This window comes from Sceloporus undulatus, chromosome 6, assembly GCF_019175285.1.
Source record: "Sceloporus undulatus isolate JIND9_A2432 ecotype Alabama chromosome 6, SceUnd_v1.1, whole genome shotgun sequence".
Taxonomy (NCBI): Eukaryota; Metazoa; Chordata; class Lepidosauria; order Squamata; family Phrynosomatidae; genus Sceloporus; species Sceloporus undulatus.
In genome coordinates this window covers 18,683,701-18,709,728 of record NC_056527.1, presented here as the reverse complement: position 1 = coordinate 18,709,728, position 26,028 = coordinate 18,683,701, and the positions used below count along the sequence as shown (strand labels likewise).

General features: G+C 40.6%; 1 protein-coding gene across 1 annotated transcript in view; it reads right to left on the bottom strand.

Moving 5' to 3' along the window:
* The window catches only part of PARD3 (par-3 family cell polarity regulator), a 697,528-nt gene that overhangs the window by 20,978 nt on the left and 650,522 nt on the right, over window positions 1-26,028 (bottom strand).

Below are 26,028 nucleotides of genomic sequence, written 5' to 3'. Positions count from 1 at the left end.
GCCGCGCTGGGCATCACCATTTTTCGCCCAAAATGGCGGCGCCCAGAGGCGAAGTCTCGCACGACCTCAAACAAGGTCGCGCAAGACTTCGGCCTCCAGGAGGCCCGATCCGGCCGCCGGAGCCCTTGAATAGGGCTCCGATGGCCGCATCGGGCCTCTGGAAGGCCCGCTGAAGCCGTCGGAGCCCTGTTTGAAGGCCCCGGCGATGGCATCGGGCCTCCTGGAGGCCCGATGCCATCGCTGGCGCCCTCCAAAAGAGCTCCGGCAGCGGCAGCGGGCCTCTGAATGGCCCAATGCTGCCGTCGCAGCCCTATTCGAGGGCTCCAGCAGCGGCAGCGGGCCTCCTGGAGGCCCGATGCCGTCGGTGGCGCCCTCCAACAGGGCTCCAGCGGCGGCAGCGGGCCTCCAGGAGGCCCGGTGGCGTCACTGGGGTCCTCCAAGAGGCTTTTTTGCTGGCCTCTGACAGGACCTGGGGCCCCGTCAGGGGCCTGCAAAGATGGGGAGGCCTAGCCCCCGGAGGGTGACAGCTCCACCCCCGGCATGTGGCCCCGCCCCGGAGGGTGGAAGCTCCACCCCCGGCATGCGGCCCCGCCCCAGAGGGTGGAAGCTCCACCCCCGGCATGTGGCCCCGTCCCCGGAGGGTGGAAGCTCCACCCCCGGCTTCGGCCCCCCAGTTGCCTGAGGGACAGCAACCCGGCCCCCGGCCCAAAAAGGTTGCCTACCCCTGCTGTACACCAATGTTACTGAAAGTTATTAATGCCCATAGTAAGCATGGTGAAATGGCTGGATTACTGTAAAGCACTCTATATGGTGACTGCCTTCAGAGATGGCTCAGAAGCTTCATTTTCACTGAACAATGAAATAGAATGGTTTACCAACATCAACTACAGAAATCTGCTCAATCTTTTTGGTGAGGTGTCATCCTGTGCATCAACTTGTCACAACTACCATGCACAGCAATCTAAGATAGACATATAGTGAATGCTGTTGTTTGCAAACTGATCCACACCCAAAGCAAATTAGCACTTTTTTAAAAAAAATTAAATACAAAGGACATTGTGCTGCTTTTTAAATCTAAAATGCAGAGAAATCTCCTCTAATATTGAATCAACATGGCAGATAATTGTTTACTCACTTCAGCTACTCCTCTACTGTCAAAGTTTCCATCTCTGTGGGTTCTTCATTATAATTTGGTGATGGTAGTATTGGATTATCTCTCTCAGACAACAGGATCTTGTCACCTTTTAGGTCTGTTTCTGACAAGTCCTTTGCACTGATCAGCTTGATAGCATTAAAAGGTTAATGGGCATATGTGGTACATCTCACCAAGAAACTACTCCAGCATTCATCAGGGATACATGCTTTCAGGAACAGAGCGGAGGGCTGAACACTGTCTTCTGCAGTAAAGCCCTTTGAACTCAGTGGGATTACCTCTGAGCCATGCTATAGATGTTATCAATGCAGAATTTTTTTGTGGGTTATATAAAATTACTGGACAGATTTTAACATTATGCAAAACCAGTTCTGCAGCTAGCATGTGATCCCAGGGCTGAGATCCAATCCCTCACAGACTTGCAGGATGTTAAGAGTCAGCAACTTTGCTGTGCCTGTCTATGCTCACTGTTTATCTGCCTTGTAGTGACTTCCTTTTTGCTTATTTTAACCACATCTTTTCTGTTCCTGCACCTCTGATCTGCAACCATTTTCTCTTCTTTCCATTTCTCTGAAGATGCAAGCCAGAGATGCTGGCGAAACGTCAGGAAGAAACTCTTCTAGAACATGGCCACATAGCCTGAAAACCCCACAAAAAACTATGGATGCTGGCCATGAATGCCTTTGACTTACTGTTAAATGTTTTACAAAGAAAGGTAGTGGGACTGGTTATTGTTCAGGTTCTGCCTTGCCAATTTGATTACTCTGCTTGAGAGATCCACTACTACCTTTTACATTTATGAACCAAGGGGGCAACTGTCCACAGAAAAAGTGGCAGGTGATGGAAGCAGATGCAAACAGGGCTGATGTCAGCATCCTTGCTGCTGTAGGTATGCCACAGCCTACCAGGTTCACACCTGGTGTGATCATACCATAAAAGACATTGCTGCTGTATTTTTACTATATATTGGGTAGCAGGAAAGGACTACATCTGTTTGGTCATGAATGCCAATGCTAGCTGGGGTGTTGACATCCATCAGAGAAAGAGAGTCAGGATGGGTCCAGATAATAATTTTATTATTGCTACTTTAACAATATTTTTCTACAACATAACTAAGCTTATTTCTAAATAAATAGCCTATTAAAGGACAATAAACTGCAGTAAATTTCATTCATAAACTCTATTTCCTGAGTTTGAAATGCAAAACTGCATTACCTTGGAATGTGCCCGATTCCCACCCATTTTAAAACCAGGTTTCATTCTGACATATCAAGTACTGTATACAGAAGGCGCTGTAGATGATGCAATTGATTGGAAGCATGCAGAAAAATGGGAAATGCCGCATCAGACTGCTTGGCTAAAAAAAATTCTCCTATTAACTACATGGTCAAGAATTACCTAGCTGGACTACTGTGCAAATTGTTTTCCATAATACCAGCTGAGAAATTATCCATAATATACAGCTGAGAAGAAATCTCAAGGCTGACTCCAGGGTTTTGAGGGTCTTTAGGCAGAAAACCATCGGAACAGAACCATAACTCTATTAACTTCTATTATATCAAAAGGCTCTCCTGAACTGCATTATTCAGTTAGAAGTGAGCCACCTTATCCAATTCAAAAATACATTTCAGCAGACCCAGGTTGCAATTACTGGGGTATACACACTTGCAGAAGGGCCATAACCAGTTCCTGGAGCCTATTCTCCCTATTGTTTTTCTTGTTTTCTGTTGTTGCTGGTTTACTGGCTATCTCCTAGCAAGTAGTGACAAGAACAAAGAGATAGAACAATGCCCTCTGCTTGCCTTGCCTTGCCTTCCCCCTCTGCAGTTGTGTTGACTGGTCCCAGAGAAAGAGAGAGAGAGGACAAACAGATAGACAACAATAACATTGGTGAGGAAGAAGTGAACCATGAGTGGAACTAAAGTGGGTGCAAAAATGAGGGCACTTCCCTTAAAATTCTGCCTCTCCAAAAATAATTTTTCCCTTCGCTCCCCATTTTCTAGTGCTGCAGAGAGCAAAATGCTGAAAATCATTCACAGCTAGAATATTTGCTCTCTTTCCCTAACGTTGTCTGCCTCTTTTCTTTGAATGACTAAACTGTATTTCTAAATTTTCTGTTGAGGTTTTAAAGTTACCCCAATACTAGAAATTTGGAGACTGAAGGAAAATTTCAATTCAGGAAGCAGAATTCTTATTTCAGGGGAAAGCAATGTTCATCCATAGCTACAACCCATTCATAAAAGGTGACTTAACTAAGGCCCGTTACAGACGGGCCTTTTAGTATGGAGTCAGTCCGTATTAGGGTTAGGAAGGTGCGGTGCTTCTGCACCCCCCTAACCCTAGTACGGACTGAGTCCGTACAAAATGGCGGCGCCCCATCTATATGGGGGCCGCCATGACGAAGTCACGACTGTGCCGCCTCTATACGGGGCAGCGCGGATGTGACGTCGTCGCTCCATGCCAGGGCGCTTAGTGCGCCCTTTGCGCGGAGCAGGACTTCCTGGTTTGCGCCGCTGGGTGCAGCCTTCACACAGCTGCGCCCAGCAGCGCAAAGGAGAAAGGGGCCAAGTGGCCCCTTTCTCCTCCTTCCCACCACCGCGGGGTGTCCTTGGGGCTTGAAGCCCCAAGGACACCCATTTCCAGGCTGCAGGGAAGCAGCCTTTTGCTGCTTCCCCGCAGCCTGGAAAGCGGCGGATTGGGGCCTCAGCGGCTTCCGTTCTGGCTGCTGAGGCCCCGATACCCCGGGGAAAGGGGCGGGTACAGGCCGCCTCAAAGGGGCGGTCTGTAACGCGCCTAAGAATGTCTTGGCCAAACAGCTGGCGTTAACACAGCTTTTTATTCTGAGACACAGCTGTGCTAGTCTGGAATATCAGTGTGCAAAGAGATTTTGTAGAACCTTTGAAACACTGAGTAAAACAAGTTGTAGCATTAGCTTTCATAACTTTGGGCTCTATCCTCAGATGCATTGACTTTCGTAGACCTGGTCCACTTCCTCAGATGCATCTAATGCTACAATTTCTTTCAATACTTTTTATGCATGCTTCATTTTAATAAAAAGATACACAATGAGAACCACTGGCACAGCTAATTTTAAAGTCCTGGGAGGTGTTTGTTATGTTATCATTGTGAGGCACAATGTTCCCCTGCCTTCTATGTGGTAGAGTACATTATTGATCAGGCGTTTCTAATAGGGTGATTCCCAAATATATCAGTGAGATGAGTCACCATTCAACTAGTATTCAGTCAATTTAATCTACATGGGACCAACCAAAACGATTCAAGTCATTTTGTTAAAAGGAGGAATCTTAGTAAATAAATGCTTCAAATTTCTGTGCTCACTTCATCTTCCTGAATTTGAACAAGAGACATTTGCTGGTGTGGGATTGTGGCAGTTTCTAGATGCACACCAAGATCTCAAAAGAAGGAAGTCTGTGAATCTGCAACAGAGGAATTCATAACAAAGTACAATTGCTGTAGGCCTTAGTCTTTGAAGCCTGCCAACTACGCCTTGTTAAATGCACCCTCAGCAGTTTAATGAATGCTACTTACAAGACAGGAGATCGCCTGCAAGGGCCCTGAAAAGAGCAGCGTAAGCAAAGCTCACATAGGCCAGGCCTGTCACATATTTTCAGTAACAAGAAGCCACAGCAATGGCCACTAAGAGTCTCAGATCGTTAAGCAATATCTCACTGTGATGTCATGCGCTGAAGTACGGAGTTGTAATCCTTTCAGAACGGACAGATTGTCAGTGTGATAAAGTGGATACAAGCAAGCTACTGAACAGGAATGACTAAAGCTTTGATAGAAAAAAAATCCATCTAAGACAGGAAAGGAAAGTAAGACTACTCCCAATAAAGCTAAGCAATAATAGCTACACCAGTAGAAGGCTCAGCAAACCAAGAATTTTGTTACTTGGAATTTGTCTACACTTTATATAGGGCTACAGATAATAGCTATAATATGTGAATGTATCTGAATAATTGGGTTCTGAATCACGGCATTGTAGTCAGCAAATATTGCCAATGTGTGTTAATTATATCTCCTCGTGGTCAGATAGCACATTAGAAAGGTACAACTTATGCTACTTGCTTTTTTAAAGCCATGACATATCTTGTATCCACAGGTAGAATGAAAGAGAAACAAAGACCCTGCCAGTGAATTTTAAAAAGGTTGCCTCATTGACTATTAATGGCATCCTCACTCTTCTGGCAATGTGTTAAGCCTGGAGAACGAACGCTTGCCAAAGTTCAAAGCAAGCTGTGTATATATTTAATTGGATCTTGCTCATCATCGCTTGGGCTGGATAACATAGGCAAAGAAGAGAATGCAGAGCAGCTTTAATCCACTGTAAAAGCTTTCAATACATTTAATGAACACGCTCCTTCTCTGTCCAAACTGTGTTTACTCATAGAAGAGGTGGGTTTGTCTTGAGTGCACACACATATCAATGGATACTGTTGAACTACCACTGTATAAAAGTTGTAGGCACTGTGAGATGCTACAGAAAACTAATGTCAAACACTCATATAGAAGCCAGGCTTTTTCCAGAGCTTGGAAAAGAAACTTTCTTTTGCTACAACTCCCACACTACCCCAGTCAGCATGGCTAGTGGGGATACTGAGAGCAATAGTAAAAAGGGCTGGTTTTCCTAGCTCTACGTTTTACCACAGTTCCATGATTTGATGTGCTGGCATGAAATCCAGAGATGATCTGAGTGTGTGTGTGTGTGTGTGTGTGTGTGTGTGTGTGTGTATATATATATATATATATATATATTGGTACCCTACTGCAGGGAGCAGTATACTTACTGCTTGGAAAGGAGAGGGCCTTCTCAACTGTGGCACCCCAGCTGTGGAATGCCCTGTTTTTGGTTGTCTAATCGGGATCAACAGTGGCTTTATTTCAGTACCATGCTAAAAACTGGCTAGTCATCCACATTTGTGTGAGTGCAGTCACTGTGGCTTGTTTTTATAGTTTACAAGATTGTGGGTTTCATCTCAAACTTATTCTAGCAGTTTCAGTTGTGTTAAGATTATTTTAAAGCTGTCTCTACTGACTTTTAACCTGCTCAGAGATCCTTAGAAATAGTCAGAATAGAGAAAATGATAAATAAAAGAAAATAATAAAAGAAAATTTGGCCTCATGATTGTCTAATGAAATTACAGGGAAGATAACAGAAAACCAGCTTTACATTCAGTACAGAATATAAATTAGTGCAGAATTAGCTCATAGAAGGTGGCCATTAACATGGATGTTTTAAAGTGAGTTTAGAAGAATTTATGACAGGTAAGGTTATGACAAGAGGCCACTATAAGGATAGGATAAGAAGAAACAGAATAATTTCCAATTGGCAAGAGGGTCAGACAAAGTTACTTTTTATCAACCATCTGTTTAATTTCTGTGAAGGACATATCATATGGAAAACAAGATTAGACTCAGAGAAAGAAAGTGTGAAAACTGGGGGAAAGAACACCATCAATTTCAGATATGTAGATGACACTGTTTCATAGCAGAAAATAGTATAAAGACTTGGAACAACTATTGAGAAACGTCAAGGAAGAAGCAGGATTACAACCTAACATTAAGAAAACAAACTAATGACCACAGATAATTTAAGTAACTTTAAAGTGAATCAAAATAGTTACATTTTCTATACTTTGACTCAGTCATACATTAACATGGAGTCTGCAGTCAAGAAATCAAAAGAAAGGCAACTATGAAGAAATTGGATAAGATCTTCAAGTGTAAAACTACATCATTGAATACTAAATACCAGAATGGTATTTCCAATTTCTATGTATGATTGTGAGAGCTGGATGGAGAAGAAAGTTAACAGGAAGAGAACCAACTCATTTGAAATGTGGTGCTGGAGGAAACTTCTATTGATATTATGGATTGCCAAAATGACAAATAAATGGGTCTGAGAACAAATCAAGTGTGAATTCTTCCTAGATGCCAAGATGACTAAACTGAGATTGTAATACTTTGGGCAGATCATGAGAAGCCATGATTCAGGCTTGGTAAATTAGAAGGCAGTAGGAAATTAGGAAGACCATATTACAGGTGGATAGACTCATTGTAAGTCAAAGCTTACTTGACAGCAATTAACAACAACAATGAAAGTTATGGTTGGTTATCATGCCACTGAACATTAATTTATTATTATTATAGGATGGTTACAGCATTTATACACAGCTCATGAGGGTCATAAGGGCAACATGTTGGCCTCTACAGAAAGCAGCATGCTCAAGTTAGAAACACTTTGATATGATCTAGCAGATTTCTTAATTTTTTTTTGTACAGAACAGGATAGACAACATGTATCCCATGGAGTGAATATGGCCTTAACCTGTTTTGAAATCTCTACAAGCCCTGTGTACCATCGGCCTTGCCCTCCTACTCTTCTAGATGTACTCTGCCTTGTCTGAGGCCCTCCCATACTATCAAATAGTAGCGGGCAACTGCAACAGGTTCAGAGGTCAATTTTCTGCCCTTGAGCCCTCCTGGGACTGTACAGACCCTCCTGGGAGCTGTACAAATGCTTCAAAGTGGCTAAAGTTAGGATTGCCTGACTGGATCTCGGACACAGTTCCTGCATCTTTAATCTTTAATAGCACTTTGTGTAGGGTGAGGTACCATAAAGTCCCATCAAGGGGGATGAAAGTACTTGTTCTTCCTCACCTTACAAATCCTTATTTTCAGCCACAGCCATCCCTACCCAACACAGCCACTGCCTCAATGCAGAAGAATGAAGATCCTTTGATAAGAACACAGCTGGGGACTCCTCAACACCCCTCCATGGCGCTCATCACCAGGGAAGCAATAACTATGTTGGGAGAGGACAGCTATAGCTGGAAAATGTGGTTTAAAAAGTGCAGGAGGGCAGGAACCTTTGACCCTCTTGACATAGCTTTACGGTGTCTTGTTCCTCTTGAAGATCTGTTAACCTGTTCCTAATCTGGCAACCCAACATGTGGCTAGAAGTGGCCCTAGGAAAGCTGAACCTAGCCACAGAAAGCTGTTTGAAGCTGATGCCAATTTGTAACTATAGTGGTTCTATTGGTGGTGGCCACCTATTTTCCATAAGTCTTAGAACTTTGAATTTTCTCACTCATGATATGAAAGAAATAGTAGCTACTTTCATCTTAGATGGTGAGCCCTCCCAACTTATGATCTGTAAAGTTACATAAGATATATTGTTTTTGGGATATGAAACTAGAGTGCACTGAACTGCTTTATTTTATTTTTATGGTTCTACTGTTGCTAAGATTTGTGCTATTGACAAATATTTTTTTTGAAGAATCAAATGTTTGGAGCACAGAGTTTGCCCGAGTTGGGCACAGAAAAGTACATAAATTGACAGATAAAATCCAAAGTGGAAACAGAAACTTTTCTTCTTGTATGCTGTTGAGTCAATCCAATTAAGTCATTTACTTTCAGTGAGTTATATTCTGATTAGCATTGTTGTGTCCAGAATAGGCTAGAATTTTGTTGCTTCTGTTTTGCTCAGAAACAAAGAACTTGAACCATATGAAAGACTTTAAGGTTTCAATTACTAATGTACAGATAAGAATAGTTTCTTTACATAGGCTTCATTTAATTTCATCAGATAACTTCTCAGAGTATTACATGCAATTCACAAGCCACAAATCCACAGTAACCCTCTGGCCCCCAATGTCCAGTAAGTACGTGAATTCAATTTTGTAGAGGCAGAATCCATTGCCTCAAATTGATTATGCATGCATAGTTACTCCCTCTAACAAGGACAGCTTCTTGACTGTTAAGTAGTATACTTCCATATCTAAAGTTCATTTTACACATTATTTCCCAATATGCTACTTATGTTTGCTATATGTAATAGTATTTTAAAAATGCCCTGTTTATTAGTTCACATTTGCAAGATGAATACATAAATATATATATCCTTCAAAGCCTTTACTTTCTTCCGATAAGCTAAACCCACCAATCAACTTAATATGACAAAGCAGATCCATTCATATTCTGCCTAGGTCATAGATATGCACACAATGGCCAGATTTCCATGCAAAGGTGGCTTTAAAGCCCAGAAAACATGTCAGTTTGTGTGAGCTTGCATAAAATTAGCTGCTTAGGAAGTTTTCTGTCACTTTGACTTTACTGTTCAGAACAGATTTGCCCATCCTCTCCAAGTGTGAACAAAATTCCAGAAAGTTATGCTAATTCCCCTAGAGCCTGCACTTCCTTCAGCTGATAAAATTCACTTCCCACTTTTGACACTGTGATTTGTTGTGCATTTCACACCCATTTCAATGCAGTAAATCATCACAAATTAAAAACACACAGCTCTATTCTCTGGGTTAAAAGGGGGCTCTCCAAAGCTGTTAATATGGTACTAGGGTTTTGATGTGATCGGCTTAGAATCCTCCAGTTGTTTTATGGCTAAGAAGGAGGTCACTACTACACACCCTCCCAATGTGCAGGACGAGGCTTTCACTTTGAGTTCCTATGTGGTCATTTTGTAACAGGGCCATCATTTTACAACAGTGAAATCTGAGGAATGCACCCAAGACCCCCTTTTATTGCTACCATCATTCTTCCTTATTAGCCTGTCACAGTCCACATGAGAGAGAAGGGGAGGGGAATTGTTTCATTCTTTTCACTGTGCTCAAAGGGGAAAAGAAAAAGAAGACACAAACAGTTTGGGTCTCACAATAAACATGAGATAATCAAAATATTCAACTAGGAGACTGTTTCTAATGGAGCCCACCCTCCACAACAATAAAACTTGTGTCACAATGGACTAAGGTTACAAGATAAATGGCTCATGTAGTCTGTTAATAGATTAAATAATGTTGGATGAATGAAAATAGTTCATGGAACAGTTGTCAAACTGCTGAGAAGGCCACCAAGATTAATAAAAAAAGCACAGAACTGGAGCAATGCACTAACCAGATTACTGGGCAAGGACTCAAAATGCATGTACAAGTTTTACTCCCTAGTACCTCCAGAAAGGCTGGAAAAGACTTCTCAGAAACTTTGGTGCTCTTCTGCCAGTCAGTACTAACAATACAGTACTGAACTAGATGGATCAGTGCTCTGAGAGCCAGTTTTTGACTTGGTCTATTCACCCTTTTCAACCTTTCACACAACTGTCATGAGCAAGAAGTTTTAACTCAGATTTGTGAGCTGTCTTCAGTCTTATATTGGGGAAAAGGCAGGATATTAATCAAGTGATTGATTAATTAATTAAATAAAATGCATTGTGCATTACACTGGTTGCCTTGAAAAAAAGAGCAAAGTACATTGTTAGATACTAGACCTCTGACGGAAGAAATAAAATGTTAGACCCTAGAAATAAAGAAGAAATAAAAGGGGGCAATGTATGTCCATAATCCCCTTTATAAATAAAATTTGCTAAATAAAGAATGTGCAGGTTGCATAACTCCATATCTAGTCTCCTAAATGGCTTATGTTAGCAAAGGTTTAACATTCTAAAGTGTTAGAATTCACTATCTTTTCCAGCAAGAACATTGGTGTCACTAAGATTGGTATCTCCCCCATTTGGTAACTCATGGTGTCACCCCCCTCCATTGACCTACTCCCATACCACACCATGCAGAGTATTTAGTATTTTTTTGTACTCCTTAATATCGTTAATTATAAATTGTAATTCCCGTACATCACTGAATGCAATCACAATAGTTGTGACAAACAACTAGCAAAATCCAAATTATTCTTTCAAATTACAGTATCATGCACACAGCCTAAATGTATTTAAATGTGCATTGTTTCATTTGATTAAAATGAAAATTTGGAAAGATGATAGGTTTTTAAAGATAATTTAAGGGAAAAATTAAAAATTAATTTTACTTTTTAATTTTAATTTTACTAAAAAATTTAAAAATTAAAAATATATTTTTAAAAAATAAACTTGGAGCCTCTTCTTTCCCCTCCTATTGCACCTCTGCCCACTCACATCACCTCTTCAGCACTGTAAAGGCATACAGGCAAATGCCACCACCCATTTCTGCCAAAAGGAGGTGTTTGAGAAGCAGTGGTGTCACTTCTCCTTAGGGTCTCATTAGGTGCAGACTGCGCCCCTTGCACACACCTAGCGATGCTCTTGAGCAAGAGATACCTGGTTGAAAAGTCAGTTGCTACATAAGGAGATGCAGAGCTCCCACAAGGAGCCTGCTCTAGAGGAGCTTCAAAATATTGCACACGTAGCTACGGGTGCTAAAACTCTAGTGCCGTGTCTTTGTTGTAACTATCCATTTTGTAACAAAGATGATAAAGTTTAAGCTCAGGTCATAAATGCTTTTTCCATCTGTGTGGAAGCAGGATAGTGAGGAAAGGATGTTTTGCTTTTCCCAGGTCCTATCAGGTAAAACAATTTGAGATAATCTGTGAATCTGTGAATGAATACAGGAAGAAGAAGAAAAAAAAATCAAGGGCCATTCATATATTTTTCCCAGGATAGGACGCTTTCCACAACAACTTCCCTGCTGGAGATTCCTGCCCAAATTTGTCATGGGAACATACAGATGAAGGAATTGAATGCCAGAGATCTTAGAAATGGAAACAGGGAGCTGAGTTCCCATTCCCAGAACAATTCCCTTGCCTGTAATCTATTGTACAATCTATTTCTAGGAGCTTGTGAGGAATTAGTTCTGTAGTCCAAATCCTCTGATTTAGATGGGGAAAGCATGATAAGGAATAGAGCCTATGGTTTTGGTACAATGGTGCACTCTTGCATTCATTTGCAGTCAATTGTCCTTCAGCAAGAAGCCCAGTCGGATTGTTGATAACATGCAGGCCCCTTATAAAGGGGGAATGGGGAACCAGGGGACTCAGTACAGCCTTTGCAAATCTCCAAGATCTCCCTTTTGCTCATACTGGATGAAACTGGGATGTGGGCCATTTTGGACTATTGACAACTGTCTATGTCTTGATTTCTTTGCATTTATTAAAAATTCTACCTGTATTTCCACTTCATTTTTTGTTCATATAAAGCTACAAGACTATGGCGTGTTATAGACGGGCCTTTAATACGCCCCGGTCACATGCTAGGGGTTGGCCGAGGACCTAGTGTCCATACCGGCCTCACCCCTAGCACGTGACGGGGGCGTAAAGATGGTGGCGCCCTATACACATGGGCACCGCCATCTTTACGTGCTGGACGCGTTGCGTCCGCACGTGTCGCCCCGGAAATGATGCCGCAAATGCACCCCTTGTGCTTTGCAGCGCCTCTTCCGGGGCCTGAGAAGGAGCGCAATTTCCACGCTCCTTCTCGGCAGCGTCTGGGAGCCACGCCGTTTAAAGGCTGCAGCTCCCGGATGGTGCAAGCGGCGTTGGCAGCAGACCGCTGCAATCTGGCGGTCTGTAACGCACCTATATTTCCTTCCCACATGGGATTTCATGTCCATCTTCCATAATGTATGCATGTATTTACACACTTTTCGTACTGTAGAAATTTTTGTACACATTTCCTCCACAAACTAAAGTATGTTTAATAATAATAATAATAATAATAAAGCTTTTATTTATATACTGCTTTTCCTCCAGATCAAAGCGGTGTTTGCCCATATTTTCCAACTGTAGGCAATTTAAGCTATTCATATTTTTAAAATCTGAAAACTCCAAAATCCAAAACACTTCAGGTACTAAGAATCTGGGATAAGACAAACTCAACCTGTACCAACAATAGTTCATCGACTGCCTTTTAGCAATGTTACCAAGATGAAACATTTAAGCTCAAAAGTGACTTTCATAGTGCTGAAGAAATAGACAGGAACTTGTGCAGAACCTGAAAAAGTTACTTTCCTGAACTATGAAGGCAATTTCAAAGAGTTGTAGCATTTAAAATGTAACCTTCCCAAGGTCTGGATTTCAATATAGATGCATCCAGCTGGCAACTGTTGGAAACAGTGTGTGAAAATTGATCAGTCTTGGTTTGATCCACTATGGCACTGATGGAATAGCTCTGGCTTATCGACATACAGTGGAATTTTACGCCTGAAATCCAAACAGCCAGACTATCCCTAGGCAATGATCCTTACTTGCTCATCTTCAGGTTAGTGATATTATTCACCCCATCCTGCTTTTTCCTTCCATTTACCAAGGTGAGGGAAGGGAAAGAGGACGCCTATTTGGGGAAGGGGAATGACAATACCATTGGTTCTTTCACACCATGTAATTATAGAGCTATATTTCAACTCTGAATGATATAGTTCCATATGGTGGAATCCTAGGATGTGCAGTTTAGAGAGAGACTTTCAGAATTCTCAGCCAGAAAGCGTTACTTCCTTGCTGATGATGTGTGCCTTCAAATCATTTCTGGCTTATGGTGACACTAAGGCAAACCTATCCTGGGGTTTTCATAGTCTCTTGAGGCTGAGACTATGACTTGCCCAAGGTCACTCAGTGTGTTTCATGGCCAGGCTGGGAATCGAACCCTGGTCTCCAGAGCTGCAGATCAACATTCAAGCCACTACGCCATGCTGGTTCTCTTCTCTTTAGTTCTTCACCAAACTACAAACTCCAGGATTCCATAGGATGTTGTCATGGCAGCTAAAGTGGAATTTAGCATTATAATTGTGTCATGTGAAATGGTCTATGAGTTCCAACTACCATTTCCTCCTGTTACTTACTGAATGATGGTAACATCTGTAATTCCACCTACATTTAGCTAAAACCCTCCCACTTTGGGCTCTTGACACATCTTCTGCTTGAAAGTAGGCTCTTGCAGATAATGTGGACCTCACAAAGAAAAAGCTTTCCTTGCAATAACACAAGTCTCATATACATTTGTTTGAATGAATGAATACAGAACTCTTTTGTAAAAACAACCCAGGAGCTGCTTGGTTTAAGTTCATTTGTACCACAGTCCTGATAACTATTCTAGTAGATGCCATTCAATTTCCAATTGTTTTAAATGGTATAATTTACATTTTTGGCTGCAAATAGAAAGAAATGAAGGGGGAAATATAATAAATACCACTTAACATGTCAAAAGGCCTTGGAGGAGGGGGAATGGCAACAGACTTAAATTGATATCACTTTTTCTTTCTTTCAGTGGAGCATCCCCAATGACTTGTGTTGACAATTTTTCATTCTGACATCAAAATACCATCTCTTCAGACTTTAGATGGCATATTGTTTTGACATCAAGTTAAAATATATTCACATTGATACCATTTAATTTTGCCATCACAATATTGTTTTGATTAGGATAGCATGACATTTTATTTTGTCATCAAAATGTCACCTCTGAACTTCCTTGCACATTATATTGTCCCATAAATTTGTATGTACATCTTTAGGCTCATTAAAGAGATTGATGGAACAGAATGAATTGCCAGAAAAATTGTGAAACACCACATCCTAGTGGTTCCACATATTTGAATGTGGGAAATCTGCACATTAAGGCCATGTTAAACGCCCAACAGAGCTTTCATCTTATAGAAGCTGTAAATATAACCAGCCCATTACTTTCTTGAACTTCCATAAATGAACCCAGTTTTCAGGCTTATTGCAGAAACTCCTGCCAAAAGACTAAAAAGCAAAACACTGAAGCAAAAAGGAATTTTCTTTAATTTATGGCATGCTGTTCATGCCGTAACAAGATATGTTAACCAGAAAACCAATAAAAACTATGAACTTAATTTAAAATGTGAACAACCACTTTTCTCTTGATTTGTCCAGGGACAATATTTTCGTGCTGATGAATATGCACAAAGAATAAAAACAGTGTCCCAGTCTTGATGTCCCCCAAGTGTTTTGGACTACAGATAAAATTGTCCTTGAGTAGTGGACATGGAAGCTGTGGCTAATTTAAGTTCTAAAGGATTAAAATATATGTAAGGCTGAACCTCAGTACCAGATAAATCAAAATATTTCTTGTTTATCAAACAGTTGTAGATTTCAGCAGGTAGACACTGCACTCATAAACACAGTGACTTTCAACTTATGTGGGAGACATGATGTCACACAGGACAGTCAGGAATACATAACGAACACAATAAATACTTTGCAAAATACTTTGCAGAATACCAGTTCTTCCAGGTGACTTGAAAGCCTTACGTTTTAAGTGCAGGGCAGAATTTATCACTCCTCAACTTCTTACGTTCTTCTTATGTTAATGTTCTTCTTATTCATCTCTTGAAAAATAGTGATTTCCATAGGCACACATACATAAGCACTCTTTATATGGTAATACTGGGGTAGTTTATGTGAACACTAAACCACAGATACAGCTTGGAAACAATGAGCTAAAGCTAATGTTGTTCTAACCGTTCTCCTGATGTAATGAAGACACAATAAAGTTACATGTCAACAGCAGTGTAATCAGTGAGAATGTCAAAAATTTATTGGTGTAATAACTGTTTTCTAGTTACTTTTAAAAGTTACTTTTTAAGGGCATTATGATAGGAATTATTCAGTCTTTATGCCACTCTCTCTCTCTCTCTTTTAAAATGGCCCAATGCTATGGGATTCTGGGAGTTGCAGTTTTGTGAGATATTTAGCCTTCTCTGTCAGAGAGCTCTGGTGCCACAACAAACTACAGATCCCAAGATTCAATAAGATGGAGGTGTGACAGAGAAAGCAGTGCCAGACTGCATTAATTCTACAGTGTGGCAGCAGCCTAAGTCACAGTCTTTCTCTCTGAAGAGAGACACATCTTATAGTGATTAAATACAGTTGGCTCTTCCAAGTTCCATTCTCCCCAATGGGGGCATGATGTGCACACAATTGTAGTGGTGCAGCCACATGCACATGCCACTACTATATTTTATTGTTACTGTTGGTTTGTAATCCCACTTCGATCTACCTGGGAGAGACAGGACATTATAAATAAATAAATAAATAAATAAATAATAATAATAATAATTGGGGAAAACAGGGTGGGGCCATCCACAGATGCTCCAATCTGCAGATGGCAAGCCCATGGTTGGGAAGGGCTGACAGTAGTAACCATTTCTAAGTATGCAAAATATAGAAAATAGACAATATACATATCGATTAGCATAGAATCATAGAGTTGGAAGAGACCACAATAGCCATCAAATTCAATTCCCTGCCATGCAGCATATTATGCAAATCTGTACCTAATTTTACCCTCTTTGCAGTAATGCATTTTCTCAGCTAAGCAAAAGTGGAAAAATTTCCAAGAGATGAATGGTAGAACAGTTACAACAATGACTGTGAGGAAAGGGGTCTCTGTGGCTTAGTCTGCAATGGCCAGGATACTCCAGCGACAGCACAGAATATCCTGGTCTCACAGCTACCGTGATCTGTTCCTGTGCCATGGTGACTATCTGCACGGGCATCCCACTGAGCTATTTAGCAAGTCCACCACCTTTGCAGGTCACTCATTCTAAGGTCAAAAAGAAGTGCCCGATAATCAGCACAAGGCTGGGCACCCCATTCTGACCTCAGAATGAGTGACCTGTGCTGACAGTCCAGTAGCATGCTCATGCAGACAGTCACTGTGGCACGGGAGCAGAGGGCTCTGCATGTTCCCAGAAGATCCAGAGCAACAGGTATATTTTTTTAAAACTGTTGTAAGGCTGTTAAACTCCTCTGGTGTGGAACATGCTGGACGTTGTCTGGACTGTTTGCACCAAACTAAACTTTAGGCCAGGTATTGTCCAAACAGGATGACTTCAGAACAGAGGGTAGGAGAAACAGGTCTTTTGGCCAATGCAGAAAAGACCTGTGTGCTCCTGGTCTCAAAAAGCACTGAAGGATTAGAAAGTAGTTTGGTCACATTTACACCTACTTCATAATATTTTGCTATTGCCACTGACATCCAGCATCAGTAGACAAAGAATAACAGATATACCTAAAGTTTGAGAAAATATCTTATCCAAATGCAGCAGTCATATCCCTGAATTTTCTTTCTTCTTTCATGGCAAATCTAACAGGTTGATTATAGACTTCACTGCCATTCCATGTATGTTAAGAAGCATATTTACTCTGTACAGTACCCAGCCTTCTACCTATAAATAACCATTGATACAAATCTCTAAAATTTCAACATGGCTGCATAAGTCTCTCCTTGTGTTCAGATCTGATAAACACCTGCAGAATTTCCTCTCCCTTTCAATGAGGCCCAAATCATCATGTCCAACAGATATTGCCAATGTTATTGTATTTTAGAAAGGGTAGCAAGGTTTATTTGAAACAATCTCCTGAACCCTGTTCATGAATAAAGTACAATGATCCTTAATGTTCCACATTTTCCAAGAGGGCATTTTATACATTTGATTCTCACAGTAAAACAAACATCTATATTAAAAGATCAAATATCACAGGGTGTTCTTGGTGCCATTTGTAATTCAACCTACCTCTCATGCCTGGAATTATAGAGATTTTAAAATGAATGTTTAATATCACAGGTGCTATTAAATTATATAACTGCTTCCCTAAGAATGTCTTATAACCTCTAGAATACAGGCAAAATGTATAATTGTTTTGGTGCAGAAACACCTCGGCAGGGAAATTCATGGGGCAAATCATCTTAGTGATCAACTAAACTGAAGTAATTTGCTTTAAACTCTCATCCCACAGGTATGGAAGCAGAGCAGTCATTCCCTTCATCTCTCACTGAATATAATCACAGAATTTTTATTGCCATAATAATCTAATAAATGTAACAATTTAAAACCATTCAAAGCTCCTCATGTACAGTCCCATGAAATTAGTGTTTGGAATAAAAAGCTGTAAATTGAAGGATATACACAAAGTCCTCATAAAATCCTTGGTTTTGAAAACTTATCCACAATTATTCTTTGGGATCTTCTGAGCATTATGAGCGCAACTCCTTTGCTAGCTTCAAAAATGAATTATTAGTTCCAGACATATCAGTACTTTTAGGTAAGCAACAATTAATCTGTCATTTCCAATATGGCAGATTCTTCTCAATGTGGATTGTTAGGACTTTTGGTATGTGTTAAACTAGCTATCAAATGACAATACCCCTGCAATTTTCATCTTTTTTATTCTGAGTGGCTGGATCAAGATTTTCAGAATAGGTTTTGCTAATTGCATTGGGTTAATAAAACCCCATAAATCTTTAGAGAGATACATATAATTTTTCCAGTTTTGTAGAGAGGCAGAGGCAGCCAATACAGACTCTGTACAGACCAGTTAGGCAACTGTCAGAGGCCAGGAGGCCACATCTGTCCCTCAAGAAACTTTGTATTGCACCCCCAAAACTGAAATATAAATCCTTGCACCCTCTGGAGAGTGGGGAGGGGAATTTCACCATGCTTTACCCCCCCACCCCCCACCCGCAACCATCTTAGAACAAGGAGAGATCTTTTGTAACAACCACTTTATAAAAAGGCCTCCCCTGGGCAAAAATGACCTGGAGTGGTGGTGGGAAGAACCTGGCAAAAATCCCCCCCCCCCAGATCCTTAGAGGCTATTTGGGGGCCAATTTTTAATCCCCGGGGAGCCCTGGGGGATAACAAAACTGTTAGATTGACTATGGCATTTTAGTAAATTCGCGGCAGATACAAGATTCTAAATGAAGATGGCATATTTTATAGTATCTTCTCTTAATCACTAGAGAAGTTCCATTATTCAGTTATATATAAATAAATAAATATTGCATTGGCTCTCTGAGTGACGAATTGGGACTTGTTCGTGCATCATGTGATGAAAATAAGTATGTACTCAATGCGATGTATTTGGAAGAAACTCAAAACCACCACATCTTTATTCAGCTTCATTAATACTCCCCAGTTCTGGCCACAATTCACCAACCCAGTTGTTTCTAGACAATTACTGGTGATTGAAATGCAGAAAATGGAAAACAAAAGTTAATGCATTTTTATTTAAAGTCATATAACAGCAGATCAGATTTATGTGAACTCTTTGGTGAATTGGCTCTTTTATTCGTGGCCTGTTTAATTCAAAGTCATAGTCTTCTACTAAGGATTAATTAAATATTCCTCTAAGCTGTATAAGTACCTGTTCCATTAACCTAAAAGTGACTCCATACCAAGTAACTACCGCATCTTTCCTCTTTGGTTTCAAAGGAAGGTTTTACTATATCTTTTTTATAATAGGACTTAGACCAAAGAGAGACAAACTATTTGCAATATGCTTTTTAAAGGTCATATTTTTCTTTTCTCCTTTCTCTCTTTTTCAATTAAAGCCACTCTTAATCACAATTAAGCTTTCAAGAAACAATTAGCAGAAGCCAAAACTTTTCTTTCACTGATACACTTAAAGGATGTACCCTCTTATTACCAGTCCTGGCAGTGAACTAATTATACAATGTTAAGGTTCATCTACTGGGATGTAAATTTTGGTATGAGTTGACACTAAAAAGAAACATCAATTTATTGGGAGATAAAACTTCTTCTGCAGTAATGGAACAGCTGTGTATAGAAATTTACGGCAGCTTAATGTTCTAACGCACAAAGCAATTAGAGTTTCCTGACAAACAGACTTGCTAAGTGTAATGGCTAGCACAAAACCACACGCAGCAATGTATATAAGATTGATGTAGTTTATTTTACATGGTAATAGCCCAGTCTCAGAAAGCCCAAATCTAACGACACAACAGTATATATGCTCCTATTTTCTTCAGTAGAATTATGTGAACAAGCATGTAAGCTGCTTCCCTTCTGGAGCACTGGGGGGGGGGGATCTTCCTTACAGCTGTCTGAATGTTTGAAGAGTTTATGGATTAGATCTAGACTTAATCATATCTGGAGTAAATCCGTTCTAATCAATGAGACTTAAGTTAGTCATGGCTAGGTGAAGTCCAATTGCCTTCAAGTCATTCCTGACTTATGGTGATCCTAAGGTGACCCTATCATGGGATTTTCTGAGGATGAGTGTGTGTGACTCACCCAAAATCACCCACTGGGTTTCCAAGGCTAACCTGGGGTTCAAACACTAGTTCAGAATCATAGTGCAATGCTCAAACCACTACAGCATGCTGGTTCTTACATAGTATATTACTATTGTAACAAAAGATGGTAAGTGTGGTTAATTGAGTGTATGGAATGAAAGATGGAAATTTTTGGGTGGACTGTATCTGCATATGGACATGGAGACATTTCAGTGTCTTTAATGTTGAACTGATGCTCTACATTGGGCTACCTTTGTACCAAGTTTGGAAGCTTCAACAAGTTCAAAATATGGCAGCCAGATTGATTGCTGGTGCAACTAGAAGCATCTTACACCAGTATTAAAACCACTCCACTGGATGCCAGCTAATATTTGGGCAAAGTATGAAGTGTTGGTTATTACCTTTAAAGCCTTACAGGGTTTGGGTGTGGGTTACCTATAGGACTGCCTCCTTCCATATAATCCACCCTGTATACATAGGTCTTTTGGTGGACATTTACCTCAAAAGACCAGAATTAGACTGGGAACTGTCACCTGGAGGACACTTTCATTGGCCACCCCTAGACTGTGGAATGACCTGCCAGGAGAGATTCAACAACTAAATATGTTGTCTGAATTTGAAACATTATTAAAGACTTCTCTCTTCCAGCAGGCCTACCAGTCAATTTTAAACCATGAATTTTAAATAGGTATAATGACTTGAAGGCACACAACAATAACAATGATTTAGTTTGGAAGATTTTAAGGATTTAATTGATATTTTTAATGGTCAGTTATAAAATCTATTTTAATCTATGTTGTATCCTGTCTTGAGCTTTGGGGAGGGGTGGGTAGTAGTAGTAGTAGTAATACCCCCTTCAAACTGACATAAGTTAAAGATTTCACACATGGTCTTTAGGGTAACGGTTTCAAAAAGAACAAAGGCCTATCTTCATAGAAACAGCAAGAAAAGTGGTGAAACACTCCCTTCAGCAAGACTGTGATCATGTTGTTGAATAATTCTCTACATGAAATTTCCAACATATAGAAAATTAGATATTACAGGGAAGACACACTTACAACTGATATGATAACTCTGCACCTGTTGTGATTTTTCTTTTTTCCTAATGAGAGAGCATTCAAGCATGCAGCTCTCTTTCTGGTGCAGCCCAGGAACAGTTTTGCCACCCCACCTGCTGTTTTGTGAACTAGGTTTAACAAATCCTGTCTTGTACTCTAATTAGGAACTCATAAAATCTGGAAACAAATAATGTTGGTAGGCCAACACTGTAAAAATTCTAGTCAACAACACAGCAGTACATTAATGACCAGCTACTGATAAGTTCTGGAAATCAAGATAGAGATACTACAGTTTACACAGACCCCTTTTTGTAGTTGATGCTTTTAGTAGAAAGAAGCATAAACAATAATTAGGATATGTCTAAATGTTCCATCCAGTAAACTTTGGTTGTCTGTTTGTCATAACAACTGTTTTCAAAACTGTTTGAAGTGGCATAAGATGATAACAGCAACTCATTTTGAGTTTTGATCTTTTAGGCATCATTAGGTCATCAGCGCCCCATGATAATCTCATTCCAACACAGTGAGCTATCTCATAATCTCCCTTTATCTGGTTTTGAGAGGTATCATAGGCTGAGAGGGAATCAAATATTCTTGAGATCTAATCCATACTTCCTCTGTGATTCTGAGCAAACCACTTAACCTTTCTTTCTCAGCTTTCCCAACTATGTGAAAGAATACAAAAACATTATCCCTCACTGAAGGATGTTCTGAAGATAAATCTTTTGTGGCTACACACACCTCAAATGTTACATCCTTGTGACCTATGAGCATTTCAAGACCACATGTATGTACAGATTTATGTGGACAGATAGTATCTGTCTTTTAGATGAATTCTGCTTGTCTACATGAAAATAAGTCCCCCTGAATATGTTCTAAAGTCTCTGTTAAAGGAATATGCCCAAGCAGGGTGTTTAAACACCCTGTGCATAAAGGACATGTTCCCAATGCTGTACATGTCCCCAAATGCCCCCCCCCCCCCAATGCCAGTACAGGAAGGCCTAAAAGAGGTTGTGCTTTAATAATAAAAATAATAACAAGTGATACATTAAGACTAAGAGATTTGATGTAGCATGAACTATCATGGATACATCTGAAGTGGGTTGTAACACCTCCCCCCAAAAGCTTTCCCTAAAATAACCCTGTTAATATTAAAGAATCTCTCAGTCTCACAAGATGGGAATGGCAAACCCCCTCTGAAGAATCTTGCCAAGAAAATCCTGCGATAAATTTGCCTTAAGGTTGCCATCAGTCAGAAACACCGACAACAAAAGGTGTCATAAAACTCTTTTTTGGTTATGCTGGGACAGACCTGCATGGCTTTTTGTTGTTGTGTGCCTTCAGGTCATTTTCAGTTTATGGCGATCCTAAGGCATCCTTATCATGGGGTTTTCTTGACAAGATTTGTTCAGAGGTTTGCCATTGCCTTCTCCTGAGGCTGAGAGAGTAGAATTCCTTTTAATGTAAACCAAATCCAACACACAAACAGGAATTACAAGGTTGGGAATAAAAGGGTGTTGTCATGGACTGCCCTGGTCCTGACTTAGAGGTACAGTCAGAGGACTCAGAAGACATGGTGGAGACAGGGGCAGATCCAGGGCTGCCTGGATCAGTAGTCTCAGAGCAGGCCCAGAAAGCTGCAGAAAGAGAAACGGACTCCATGGACTCTAGGCAGCAGGTGCTAGGACCTGTGGAGAGAAGGCAGGTCAAGGAGTCCTTGAGGAGGTCTTCCAGGCCTGAAGCCAAGAGGAGAGCTAGTAGGTTTCAGCTGAGAGATGCAGAGGTCTTTTAAAAGACCTCCAGCTGCAGAGGTTCTTTGCAGCTAACAACCAGTCTTGCAGCCTTGTTGTTCCTATATTCCTTTCCCTTGGATTCAAGTTATCTGACCTCTGGACTTGCCTTGTGACTTATGCTCTTGCCTCTTCCCTTTGCTGTGACTCACTGACTAGTCTTGTGTGACCCTTGGCCTGGACTCTGGACTCCTCCTTTGCATATTCCCCTGCTGTGCTGCCCTCAGTAGAGGTAAGCAGGACAGGTGTGGCCAATTTGCACAGGTGTTACTTCTTACATGTTTTTCCATATCCCCTCTGGGCATAATATGTGAACATGGCAGAAGTGTCTCACTGACCTGTATTCAGTATAGGTTATTTTCAGATAAGTATGTACCATAGTTTGTGACTCATAATTTCAGATTCAGTTTTAGGTCACTAATTTTAGGTCACTCAGATTGATCTATTGCATCTGGAGAATAAAAGATATAGAACTAAAGTAACTCTTGTGGTTGTTGTGTGCCTTCAAGTCAATTTCTGACTTATGGTGACCCTAAGGTGAACCCATCATGGGACTGTCTGGCTCTGAGAGTGTGTGACTTGCCCAAGGTCATCCATGGCTGTGTGGGGAATTTAACCCTGATGTCAAGAGTTGTAGTCCAAGTCTAAAGACTCTACATCACGCAGGGTCTCTAAAGTAATTCATATCTGCCATACTATATTGGTAAATAAATATGCAAGCTTTTAGGTTTTCCTCAGAAATGAAACACACTTAGATATTATCTCAGCTAGACAAAGTATACATATGCAGACAATGGATGACAGATACAAATATTTTTACACTTCTAGTAAAGAATTCCCTAGTCACTCAGGTGCATAATAAGAATCCAATCTTATTCCAAAGTAAGCAACACTGCGTTCAAAGTGGCTTACTCCCAGTCAGTGTATATAGATAACAAGCCAAGGAACAGTGATCATTAAAATGTTACCCGCTATCATGACTCCTTGAATCTTTTACATTTTAGCTGGGGATATGTGATGCACTTGCCCTTGGAGTTCTGGGGATATAATGGATTGAGGCTTGAAGTAAAGTTCGGATTGTCTGTATGAATGATGGATATTTTAGCCACAGGATTCCTGGTGTGTTCAAGTGAGGCTGATTTGATTTCAATTAAGTTCTGGCCTCATTGATGGCAGCCATCAAATGATGTGTGCATCTTCTTTCACCCCTCAAGGCATGGAAACCATTTTCTCCATAGTTGTTGGATGCACAGAAAGACTATGCTGAAATAATGGCAAATTTGAGCTTTCTGAGATTAACTACAACAAGGTGAGCAATTGCTGTGCAAGTCATACTACTCATAACATGCTGTGTCCCTCTATTGCACAAGATTTTGCAATTGCCTTTGAAAGGTATAATCTTCTGTAATCATTTTTTTTTTGGTCTTCAAGGCAATTACTTTTCAATGGGAAGCCCAAGTAAAAGAACAGCAGTATCCAAAGATTGCAGAGGCCAATAGTTTGTAAACTCTAACCTTTCACATCACACAGTTATGTGATCAAGTTGTTAAAGGGCATCTCAGTGATTAACTTAACCAGTCCTTTGGCCTAAATTATCTGAGAGACTACTAAAACTTTTTTCTGACATTTAGTATTGAAGAGGAAAGTTTTCCCAATAAGATCAACTGAACTACTGTATTGCCATTGTGGAATTATTTTTGCTCATGGAAAACTAGAGTTGCATGTGTCAAATAGAGGTAACAGCAAGAAGATCTGAAGAAAGTATTACTAGTTTTTTTTTTTTTTTACTCCTGCTCCAATTGAAAGATATAACTGTGCAAGGGCATACTTGGAGTCATAACTAATTTAAAGTTGCACTCAACATGCTTTGTTGTTTTTGGCCTTGAGTACTGTTCAGATGAAAAATAAGACTTTCCGCCCTACAATATGGTATCAGCTATTCAAGCTTTACACACAATTGCAGCACATAGGCAGTATACCGCATGATGTCTTTGTGCTTATGAAGATAGATTGAGATGAATGTGTACCATAGATACATTTAGAGATGGGGATGGAAATATTCCAGTTACATTTTAATGCAAAACTACTAACTGTTCTGTAGTTCCAAAATGCACATAGAATCACAAAGAAGAGTCCACAAGAGTCGCCACCATTCTTCATGCAAGAATATACAAGTAATGCACTCCTGAAAGATGACCACCCAACCTTTGTTTAAATACCTTCTGCAAGAAGAGGTCACCAGTCTTTGAAGCAGTGTATTACACTACCAAACTGTTCTTACTATTAGGAAGTTAGAATCATAGCATCATAGAGTTGGAAGAGACCACAAGGACCAATCAGTCCAACTGCTGCCATGCAGGACACTTTCTTTCTAATGCTTAGGTAGAAATCCAGTTTGAATTCATTGGTTTATATCTTAGCCTATGGAGCAGCAAAAACCAGCTTAGTCCATTTTAGACATGTCATTTCATGTCGTATCTCCTTAGAATCTTCCCTTCTCCAAGCTAAACATACCCAGCTCCCATTGCCATTCCTTACAAGGATTAAGGATCCTCTTTTACAGTGATACAGTTTTTCAATCAAAAGAATGAGTACAATAAATATATTAGCGGAAGGATATTGCATATGCACCAAAATGTGTATATCAGGGAAGTGACAAAACTATGGCGCGTTACAGACCGCTGAGAAGCAGCGTCTGGCTCTGCCTCCGATTGCAGCGTCTGGGAACTGCAGCCTTTAAACGGTGCGGCTCCCGGACGCTGCAGAGAAGGAGCGTGGAAATCGCACTCCTTCTCAGGCCCCGGAAGAGGCGCTGTGAGTGCCAAAGGGTGCACTCGCTGCGTCACTTCTGGTGTGCCACGTGTGGACGCAGAGCGTCCGCTATGTCAAAATAGTGGTGCCCATATGAACAAGGCGCCGCCATTTTGTACGGACTGAGTCCGTGATAAGGTAAGGGGCGTCTAGAAGAGATGCCCCTTTTTCAAACTGGGACGTCCTCAGGACATCCCTAATGGCAGTTTGTAACTCGCCCACATGTAAAGGGAAAATATGTAAGAAAACATTGGTTCCCAAACATTGGTTTCTGCAGAAAGCGTAGTCCTCTTTGGTTGAAGCAGATTCTTCCCAGTGGAATGAAGAGTGCAGGGAGGATGATATGGGAGAAGGCGCTCCCGTAGG